Consider the following 10,399-nt stretch of genomic DNA (forward strand, 5'->3'; position numbering starts at 1 on the left):
GCGGACATTACTTGCACTAAAAGTACAGGTACATGACAAAAAAATTATTTGTTAAATTATTTGTTTTTGTTTTCACAGTACAGTGAAATCATGTTTACTTAGCAGAAACCGTTTCAGAATACTACAGCTTGCCATATATCCGTCCCCGGAACCTGTTAAAATGTGCGACGACGTTCCAGTTAAGTTTGTTCCAGACTGCTAAAGGGGCGGTTCTTGGAAACTAAGCAGTGCAACGCCAGTGTATTTCGTAGCGCATTTTAATGATGAATATGTCGAAAATGATGTTGATCTTAGGATCTTTACTAGCTGAATATAACTCCAGCATTGCTTAGCTTTAATCTCGCAATAGCATATTGTACCCTAGAGCAAATAATTAAAATGTTATTTAGGGAAATAATTGAACTTAGCTATTTGGACATTACAGTTTCTCATCCAGATAATTTTCCCCGTCTTCTAAAGGTGCACATAACAATGTTGCACGAAGCTATATACAGTATTTCTTTCAAAGGAGAAAGAAAATCTCTTGGAGCTAAAAAAGAAAATGATTGTAGTGTTCCATACGTCGTCACAGGCTGCACGCAATGTTTTCTATCGATTTTATTTGCTGTTTGCGGAGCATGGAAGTAGTATTTCTATGTAAAGAAAATGATTAATTTCTTTCATTTAAATAAACAAAGAGAAAGAAAAAGTGTTGGCAGAGAGGAAAGCATTGGTTATGTTCAAGAAAAAGATAATTTAACCAGCCCACTTTGAGACTTTTCAAAGCAGAGCGACATCAATAGGAGAACCTGCCCTGGTGTACTCGGTGAAATGTTCCCAAGCCCGTGTAACCTGCCGTCACTAAGTGTCATGCGTGTTTGCTAGGTTGCTGTTTATAGTGCTGGTGAACTTTCCCGCCATAGGGTCGTGCACCGCAGCTTCCCCGTAGGCGAAAGACAGGCTTCCGCGTTTGCCAAAGATGGTGGCGATCACGCGGCTGTCGGAGTTCACCGTAGAGGAACTGCCGCGTTCTTCGGTGTTGCTGTTCCGCCGCCATTGCATCTGCGTCAAGAAATGACAGGTGTGGTAAGACATCAGAAGAGGAAGGGCAGCGAACGACGCTTATTTTTCTTTTCCTGCGCAGTCTAACCCGGGCGTTTCGTAAATCTCGTCAGACATTTCAGTTCAAAGAACTATTAATGAATTTCCTCGACTCGAACCTGAAACCTGAACCTTGACCTCAAAAGCTCCAAACGCGACGATTCTTCTTTTTCATACTTATAGTGCAAGGGATTTGCGGGAATCAATTTTTTTCTAATTGCGCGCTCCCAGTGGTCTTACCTTGTTTTGTTCTTGCTTTCTTTTTTTTGTCCGCGAGGTGCCAACACAAGCCTATTGGTTGCGTTGTTTTGTTTCGAATGGTGCGCAGACAGCCCATATACGTCTAAGAGCAACGCAAAATGCAAAAGACTAAAGCGTAGTAATGAATTTCGAAGAGCCTGTCATTGCTGACACAAACATCTTGGGCCTCTCGTTTCTTCCTTTTCTTTTTGTTAATTTCTGTCGTTTTCTTTTGTCTTTTATACTCTTATGTCTGTCGGATCCGTAATTACGGTAATAAGCCTCGATCCCTCCAGAGCGCAGCCAATAATTGACTACCGATGACGCCGAACAGTTGAAAACGCGTGTCAAGTTCATCATGGCTTTGAAAGTGAAACGAGAGACCATTGATATGTCACCGACAGACAATGTAATGGCAGCTGTCCAGACAAACACACACATACACACACATACACACACACAGACACACAATTGACACGCGCACAAAAAATGTTGTCAGTAATATTTCAAATTTCGCACTACAGAGAGAGGTAAATATGCTGCGACAAATAACAAACAGACAGCAAAATAATTAATTACACTGCCAACGACAGCGAACAGTTGCGAAAACGGGCCAAGGGGAGCACGACTTTGGTCGCATAGAGAAAGACCATGGATACTTCCATAATCGACATTGGGTCGACAGCTTTCGCCCGGCGGTAAAAACGTGCCTCTTTTTGCGATGACGGCCGAGGGTACTCGAGCACGATGGATGGATGGATGGACGTTAGGAGCGTCCCCTTTGGAACAGGGCGGTGGGTTGCGCCACCGAGCTCTAGATGTTATACTGCCTTATGTCCTACTTAAGTTAAACAATAAAAAAAAAACACGATGAACTCCCACAACCAAATTTTCTCATCCCCTATTGCAAACTGTGCTTTTGCACGTCTCCATTTTTTTTGTCATTTCCCTACTTTTCTTCTACCAATCCTCCAATCCTCTCTTACTAATACCTACTGCGGACATGTTTACTTTTCCACTGCTCTCGCGGAACCCAAGGGCTTCAAGGAGGCCAGTGGGGCCTAAATCGGCCGCTGGGTAGACGTCTTCATGTTCTAATAAAACATGCTCCATAGTTTTCCTAGCTTTACCACAGCAAGCACATGCTTCTTCTTCCTTCTTATATCTCGCTTTATAGGTGCGCGTTCTAAGTCACCCCGATCTTGCTTCGAAAAGTAATGAGCTTCCCTTTGAATTATCATAAATGGTTTCTTTCCTGATTACGTTTTTTTCCTCTTAAGTAGTTACTCATGGCAGGTTTCTTTTCCATTGCCGCCACCTATGAGATTATTTGAGCCTCTCTGACTTTCCGCTTGACCTTCTTTGTTGCTATGTTGCCCACCCTACAGGCCACATACTTGCTGGTAAGCTTCCTAGTTCTTTTCCTCCAATGTGAATCAATATTTTCCTGTACAGATACCTGAACACTCTCCCAGCCCATTTACTTTCTTCTATATTTCTCAATTGTTCTTCATACTCAATTTTACTGCGAGCTTCCCTCACTTCAAAACTAGTCCAGCCCATATCACCCTGCACAGCTTCATTTGTAGTCTTCCCGTAAGCGCCCAATGCGAGCCGACCCGCTGACCTTTGGTTCTCATCGAGTCCTGATTGTACCCCTGATTTAAAGCGAACAACCGCATTTCCAAAAGTAAGTCCTGGAATCATTACGCCTTTCCACATACCTCGGAGCACCTCGTACCTATTGTATCCCCAAAGCGCTCTCTGCTTCATTATGGCTGCATTTCTCTTCCCCTTCACTGTTATTGTCTTTTCGTGTGTTTCCATATATATATTGCCTTCGTTTATCCATATACCAAGGTATTTATATTCTGTTACCCGAGGTATTTCCTGGCCCTGCATCGCCACTGTCTGTTCACTGTTTTCATTAAATACCATAACACCTGATTTTCTAACACTAAATTTAAAACTTAAATTGTTACCTTCCTGCCCACAGATATTAGCCAGACGTTGCAAATCGCTTTGCTTCTTAGCTAGCAACACAATGTCGTCCACATAAAATAAACCTGGAAGCTGCTGCTCTACTACTGTACCCGCCTGTTTGTACAAGAAATTTTGATATGAGGGATGTTTGTATGAGAGATATGAGAGATCTGTATGAGAGCACGCCGGTCTACTGCAGCGCCACCGGTCTCTGCAGCTTGGAGTCATTGCTGGCTAGACGAAAAATAATGGTGCAACACAGGGCCTCCCCGATTCGCAGTTATGACTGTCGCGGAGGTCATGCATGTAGGTAGAGAGCTCGCTGATTGGTTGCTGTGGTTTGTGTGTGTGTGTGCGTGTGTGTGTGTGTGTGTGTGTGTGTGTGTGTGTGTGTGTGTGTGTGTGTGTGTTTGTGTGTGTGTGTGTGTGTGTGTGTGAGTGTGTGTGTGTGTGTGTGTATGTGTGTGTATGTGTGTGTGTGTGTGTGTGTGTTTTGCACAATTTTTGCATAACATGTTTAAATTTCGCACGCTAAGCACGCCGGTCGATCGCAGCGCGCACCTGGCGGCGTCATCGCAGAAGCGTCCCTTTTTCTCCCATTGTTTTGCTGTACGGACGAAACACTGCCCCATTCCAGGACACCATTCTTAAACTGGGAAAAGCGGTGCGGAACTCCCAGCGAGAAACCATAGTTACTTAACATTTTGTAATTGAGTACCAGGTACCAATTACCAGTACCAGGTTTGTGACATGAACGAGAAGAAAGGGGGTTAACTGAGGGGCCCTATATTTAATTATCATATCATAAGAAGCCAACAAACAAAGACACCAAGGACAACACAGGGGAAATTACTTGTACTTACTAATTGAAATAAAGAAATGATAAATTAATGGAATTGAAAGTGGATGAAGAAACAACTTGCCTTGCGCGGTAGCTCAGTTGGTAGAGCATCGCACGCGTAATGCGAAGACGTCGGATCGTTCGTCACCTGCGGCAAGTTGTTTTTTTCATCCACTTTCAATTCCATTAATATATAATTTCTTTATTTCAATTAGTAAGTACAAGTAGTTTCCCCTGTATTGTCCTTGGTGTCTTTGTTTGTTGGCTTCTTATGATGTGAGTTGCGACATGACGTCTTGCAGCTGCATGTTGGGAAACCAGAAAGACATCAGTATAGTATAGCGTTCGAATAATAATAATAATAATAATAAAAATTGTCTACCTCTTGTTCGGCAATCTAATGAGTGTTCGCTGTGACTAATACTGCCAGTCAAAATAACAGTCGCTTCAATGTCAAGCTTTTATTTTGACGTTGTCAGTGACGCATTTTGTTTTCACTGATAGTTGTGCTTATAAAAATAAATGTTTAGGAATTAGGACTGCAAACTGGCTTAATTGGCTGTAGTTTCCGACTGTAAACAAAACACAGTTCTCGAGTAGGAAGTCGCACAATGTTCTTCTCGAACGCTGTGTTTTGTTTATAACCACGAATCCCCGACACGATACCGCTAGACCTAGACCGATTTAATGTTAGACCGTAAACATGTCACAATGAAATAAATTCTTGACCAATGGCCAACAATAGAGCTACAGGAAAGAACACCTGTGGGTTTTAAAATCCTTTTTGAAAAAAAAAAAGAACAAATATATTAGGTTCTTAGTAAACGTATCGCGGTTGACCGTACCATTATATTTTCATTGAATACCACAGATTGTATAGCGTGTTGTATGTGTATACCTCACGTCTACCATTGTTGTATGTTGTTATGTGTCTTGCGTAGATGTAAACTCAGGTGCGTGTTTTTAGGCTCTTTCGTTCACTTTTCTTTCTTTACGGAACTGTGTACGTCTCCTATAAGGTGCTAATTGGCAACTCCAACTAAATGCTCGCCCCTAGCGGCCGCGCCGAGAAACAGCTCTTCCAGGCTCAATCTTGAAGCGAAAGAAGGCCTCCTATCATGGCAAGCGCTGAATGCCTCGTAGTTCTCAAATGGTCGTGATGCCGCCGCGCACAAGCCCGAAAAATGAAAAAAATATATACAGCTGTCGAAAGATTTGTGTACCATTATGGACGTCATAGCGGTGGAAAGACAGCAATGTATAATTTCATCCTTTCGCGAAAGAAGTAGACGACGCGTATCGCATTGGATGAGAAACTTCGCATACGGCAAAGGTGACGACTGATGCTACAGCGGTTTGTTCGAAACACCTCGCTCGGGACTTCGTTCTTCCAGGCGAGTAGAACATTGCTTTCAATATCTTGCTGGTGTTTCAAATCGCGGAGCGTGCTTTGTCTAGGCAGGCGCTTTTATATTATAGTGATGTACGTTTAAGCTCCATTTGGTTTTGTTCGTTTATAGCTTTCTGCCCCAGCATTAGTGCCACTAATGCTTCAAGCAGCAGGACTGTTCGCGCTGCTGTACTTCTGTCAGCAGGCAGGGTAGGAGAAATGATAACCGCCTCGGAAGGTCTGAAGTTGATCATGACAGATGTCATGCCGCGAGGCGACATATCGTTTTCATAGCATGCTTTAGTTTAGGGGTGCAATCAGAAGATGCTGTTTTCTCGCACAACGAGTTGAGTTGCTAGTTTATTTGCTTTTAAGAAACTTAGAAGCAACAGCAAACAGCACTCGTTCCAGCTTAGGAGCGTTCGACCTGCGCACAGCGCCGCCGGTTCACTTTCCGACAATGCCCAGACAACTAAGTTCCATTACAACTGGTTCAGTTGGTTTCCCAATCATGCACACACTAATACAAGTGGCTTTTCCCAAAGAAAACTTTCGCCTAATTTTGGAAACCTGTTGGAAGAAACTCCACTTGCTCCGATTGATTGTTGTTAACTTATCGCGTTTCGCTACAGGATTTGAGAATTTCTACGGGCGGCGGGTGTCTGCTGCGCTCGCAAGCCCGAGCCTTGCCTCGAACACCGCGTACTGCAAGCCTGAACAAGCACCAGTCATCGGACGCAGAAGGCCTTATCACGCGTATCAGCTAAATATAAGAACAAAGGTGCGGCCCCGACTCCCAAACGGAACTCTCATTTGTTTTTATCCAAGGACATGCTGACCAGGTAACATTACAGTGTTTAGCCTAAGTGCAGAATATCCGTATTTAGCTTCTGAAAGCAAGACAGACGTCACTGCCTGTACACTGTGAGATGTTATATGCTATATCCTACAACACGAGTCGCAGTGCGCAGTTGCCTATGAAGGTCGAAAACAGTCGCGTATCGTACCTATACCAGTGGAGAGACGCCGAGAACAAGTGCTTACTCCTTTCGGAGGCCCGCTACACAAAAACGGCTCCACTCTTTTATTGAAGCTCCGGCTCGTTTGAAAGGCTCTTTGTACTTAAAAAAATCTGGTGCGGTTCGCAGGGCATGCCGGACGCTGACAAACACAGCGCAACAATTTCCGCAGTTTCGTCGCTCAAGTCCTTGAGACTGATTAAAGTAAGGTAATCGGCTGCAATGACACTTTCGACTTCTACGAAACACCTCGATTCGACGCTACGAACGAGAAACGCAGGAGCGCAGCACCAAGCGAAAGAGCCGCCGTGAACCTAGATGGTGTAGTCATCTTTGTTTATATGTACAGTGTTGCCAACACAAGTAACGGATTCTGGAGTTGCCAATAACGTAACGCTTTACCAATTTGTTCCTTTTACATTTCTTCCACTGACCCCCTATTGATAAAAGAATTTGTAGGACCGTGGCCACACCCATCCCTGACACGAAAAGCAATTCGTGCGCTAGTACAACGCTTGAAATGCACCAGCTTAAGAGACGGTTTACAGTGTTCCCGTGCATCCTCCCACACGCACTCAGTGCTTACTCTCTCCTTTTCCCCCTCTTTATATTCCCCTTTCCCCCAACCCCAGTGTAGGGTAGCAAACCGGGTGCTCGTCTGGTTGACCTCCCTGCCTTTCCTGTCCTTGCTTTCTCTTTCTCTCTTGCAGGGCCACCCCCACTTGGCCTGTATATCATGCGATTGGCGAAAATCGCGAAAGAACCGTAAAAGCTCCTAAACTTGTTAACCACAAAGTACGCAGTCTTGAACGGTTCTTCTTTTTATGCCACTTTGTTTCATCTGCCAAGATGCTAGTATTAAAAATAATGTTCGTCTCTAATGACTAAAATCAATTCGTATCGCAAAGGCACATGAGCAGGGTAATGCAAAAGAAAAATAAGAATGATAAGCTTACCGGGACACAACGGTCGAACAGTTGGCTAGACTTGAACTTTCTCATCGCCACTCGTCGGACGCTTCGGTTGAGGGCGCAATGGAAGAGGAACAGTGCGCAGCCCTAGTGGGGATAAAATTCTATTAATGAAGGATCGTGCCCTTTTATATGAGTGACGCAAAGAAACAAGCACATGAATAATTGTGAAGCATGAGCAGAAAATCCGGTATTGAACAACAGGCGTCTCGAGCGGCTAGGAATGGAAACATCTGTTTAGCACACTGTCCTGGAAAACTATAACCACCATTCAGATTAAATTTAGTGTAAAGCAATAAAAAAAGGAAGGGGGGGGGGCATTATAGTCGACCTGCACACCTTGGTAAATGTGTATATATCAGTTACGTTATTTTTTCGTTTTTTTTAAAGATATTCTTTCAGACAAGGACTCGGAAATATTCCGTAATCTCCTGTGTTTCCCAGTGCGCTGAGAGCCCTGCACGTGATACCGAGTTCATAATCGTTGGAAATTCAGCGGGTACTATACCGGGTTATCATTGTTATTGTTTTCGTTTTGACTGTACCCTCCCCTCCCGTAATGTCCCCCACGGTGCCCTTGAGGTATTAAAAAAAAAGAAATGGGGTCATGTTATGGGTGATAACCTAGAAAGATTAACGCTTCTGGCTCAATTCCGAGCTTTGGAGGTAAATACTGAACCCTCGCCTGCTACATATTTTCACACGTGTTACAAGGCTCCCGCAGTGTTCACGGTGAAGCAAACGAATTACTTTGCTTATGTTTGCTTTCGAAATGAAGGGCCCACTATGGGGGGAATATCCAGACACAGTTCAGAGTGTATGTGTAATTATGACTTTCTTAGTAATTTAATTATGTAAGAACTGCAGATCGTTGTGAGTGAATTTTAAGAATCCACGAGGAATTCAGCTAGTTACACTGCAAGAACCATAAGAACCCCCAAGGTCGCATCTGATGGAAATAAGGAAAAGGGGTGCGGATATCATGCCTGATGTGCTTGCGAAGCTAAAAGTGTGTGTGCGTGTGTCGAAAAGGCACCATATAGGCATTGTGATAAGAGCCATGTCACTCGTTTCACCAAATGCGTTTCTTATGTCGTGTGTAGGGTCCTCTTGAGTTGTGATGAAATTTAGATAGGACAGACTGGAAGGTACTTCAACGATAGGGCAAGAGAGCACGTGCTGTCGATTAAGAACCACTCGGAAGGGCAGCTATAGACGAACATTGAAAAAGGTGCGGGTGCATACCAGAATTTGCGCACACCACATTTCTAACGCAGTCACAAGACAGGACAGAGAGGGAAATTATTGAGGCGTTTCATAATCTGACTTCGGGTGACAAGTGCATTAGCACGCCTTTTCTTAACACTTAATGAAAGAGAAGTAGCATTCCAGGAAGAAGATGTGTAGTGTCCCAATTTATTGACCCAGAAACTCGCGTTTAAGCAATGTCACTGTCTTTCGTTCAACTCTCGCGTATGCGGTTGTTTACTGACACGCTGCCTCGTTCACCGCGCGACTAAGGTGATCCACGCGACCATAGGTTACACTTTCTCCGAGATTAGCCCATTTTTCAGTAACCACCTCCGGAATCGGCCAACTTTGCTAGTGCGCTGTCTTCATAATCGACCCAATAGACTGCGCAGGCGCGCCATATATAGAAAGCTTCACTTTAATGATAGAATTACACTTTACAGACCATACATCTGTTCAATTGAGGACATTTAGGCAGCGCATTTTGTCTCACTGCGTAATTCCGTAGAGAACAGAGCTTGCCACCAGCCCAACTGTACAGGGGTGGTATACAGAAGCGGATTCGTTACATGAATGATGCCCTGTGCGTTGCGAGCTATTCGCCAAGGCAGCAGAAGATGCGGTCATTAGCAAAGCCCCAGAAAGTTCACAAATGAAGCTTGACTTAAAAAAAAATATATGAGCCTGCTATGTGTGAAAGAGTCGAAGCTACATAAAGTATAACTGACAGCAAGTACGTCCAAAACTGCCTGAAATAGTTTCCACACGCACGGGGTGTACATCTTCGGCGTGGAATCACCCGACGATTGCGCACCTGTTTTGCGGCCCTCGAAAACCACGCTGCTATATGGCCCAGTACGCCGGCTGTAATATGTCATCATCATCATCATCATCATCATCATCATCATCATCATCATCGTTGCCGTCGTCGTCGTCGTCGTCGTCATCATCGTCATCGTCGTCATCATCATCATCATCATCATCATCAGCCTGGTTACGCCCACTGCAGTGCAAAGGCCTCTCCCATACTTCTCCAACAACCCTGGTCGCTGTAATCTGTACTCACGGCTAATACATTTCGACAGACATACCAGCACTTCCATCGCACAGCGCGAAATGATCAAATGAATGCGCTAAGGTCACTTGACAGCATACGAAGTTGCGTCTGAAGCACGTGCCTTGTGGATGCAACAGGTGAACGGCTCGCGGCGCAGCATGCCGCGCGCAAACCACTTGCAGCATGCCGGAAACTCTAGGATTCGCACAATACTGGGGGCCACTCTGGACAGATATATACCTAATCACCTGACCAGCCAACCAACAAAATGACTAACCGAATTAGTAAATAGTGCACTTCAGGCTTAGATTAAATATGAAACCTCTCACTTCGGAGAACACGGCTGCTGCTCTGCATGAGAACTGTCGAATTAGCTATGTGCTCGTTTGACCTGGATCGGAAAGAAAAGAAAGAAAGAAAATTAAAAGAAAGAATGCAAGAAAATAAAGAAAAGGTATACGTGGTTGAATCGAACAAGCAGGCGAAATTTGAGTACGCCCAATAAAGCACCGCAGCAATCGACCGGCTGAGGAATCAGGATTCCCCGGCACTTGTGTGAGCTCACAG

General features: G+C 44.3%; 1 long non-coding RNA gene across 1 annotated transcript; it reads right to left on the reverse strand.

The window, feature by feature from the left end:
• Window positions 1-579: 579 nt before the first annotated feature.
• On the reverse strand, window positions 580-7,894 carry LOC126541302 (uncharacterized). Its single transcript, XR_007601640.2, has 2 exons — window positions 7,510-7,894; window positions 580-1,041 (listed from the first exon to the last, which is right to left on the reverse strand). It is a non-coding gene; the product is annotated as an uncharacterized lncRNA (long non-coding RNA).
• Window positions 7,895-10,399: the final 2,505 nt, after the last annotated feature.

This window comes from Dermacentor andersoni, chromosome 2, assembly GCF_023375885.2.
Source record: "Dermacentor andersoni chromosome 2, qqDerAnde1_hic_scaffold, whole genome shotgun sequence".
Taxonomy (NCBI): domain Eukaryota; kingdom Metazoa; phylum Arthropoda; class Arachnida; order Ixodida; family Ixodidae; genus Dermacentor; species Dermacentor andersoni.